At 42.6% G+C, this 1,048-nt stretch overlaps 1 protein-coding gene across 5 annotated transcripts in view; it reads left to right on the plus strand.

Moving 5' to 3' along the window:
• Positions 1 to 1,048, plus strand: part of GRB7 (growth factor receptor bound protein 7) — a 20,664-nt gene that overhangs the window by 4,685 nt on the left and 14,931 nt on the right. The window lies entirely within an intron of this gene.

Genomic DNA, 1,048 nt, shown 5'->3' on the forward strand with positions numbered 1-1,048 from the left:
TTGTTTATGGTTTCCTTTGCTGTGCAAAAGCTTTTAAGTTTCATTAGGTCCCATTTGTTTATTTTTGTTTTTATTTCCATTTCTCTAGGAAGTGGGTCAAAAAGGATCTTGCTGTGATTTATGTCATAGAGTGTTCTGCCTATGTTTTCCCCTAAGAGTTTTATAGTGTTTGGCCTTACATTTAGGTCTTTAATCCATTTTGAGTTTATTTTTGTGTACAGTGTTAGGAAGTGTTCTAATTTCGTTCTTTTAACTTTTCATTGCCGTGCGCAGACTTCTCAGTGCGGTGGCTTCTCTTTTTGCGGAGCATGAGCTCTAGGCGCGCAGGCCTCAGTAGTTGTGGCTCGCGGGCTTCAGTAGTTGTGGCACGCAGGGTCTAGAGCGCAGGCTCAGTAGTTGTGGCGCACGGGCTTAGTTGCTCTGCGGCATGTGGGATCTTCCCGGACCAGGGCTCAAACCCATGTCCCCTGAATTGGCAGGCAGATCCTTAACCACTGCACCACCAGGGAAGTCCCCTTCTGTTCATTTTAAATAGGGTTGTTTGTCTCTTCAGTGTTGATTTTTAAGAGTTCTTTATATACAGTTGGCCCTTGAACAACAACACAGGTTTGAACTGCATGGGTCCACTTATATGTGGATTTTTTAAAGTACATAATACAGTACTACATGATCCAAGGTTGATTGAATCTATAGATGGAAACTGGATAGGGAGGGCTGGCTGTAAAGTTATACTCAGATTTTCAACTGCTCAGGGGTCGTCGGTGCCCCTAACCCCTGTATTGTTCAGGGGTCAATCCTATTCTGGATACAAAGTCCGTAATCAAATATACGACTTGCAATTATTTTCCTCCAGTCTTCCACAGGTTTTTTTTTTTTTAATTTTCTTTTTAAAAAAATTTATTTCTTTTATTTATTTACTTTGGGCTGTGTTGGGTCTTCGTTGCTGCGTGTGGGCTTTCTCTAGTTGTGTTGACGGGCTTCTTGTTGCAGTAGCTTCTCTTGTTGTGGAGCATGGGCTCTAGGCATGCAGGCTTCAGTAGTTGCAGCA

This window comes from Physeter macrocephalus, chromosome 14, assembly GCF_002837175.3.
Source record: "Physeter macrocephalus isolate SW-GA chromosome 14, ASM283717v5, whole genome shotgun sequence".
Classification (NCBI taxonomy): domain Eukaryota; kingdom Metazoa; phylum Chordata; class Mammalia; order Artiodactyla; family Physeteridae; genus Physeter; species Physeter macrocephalus.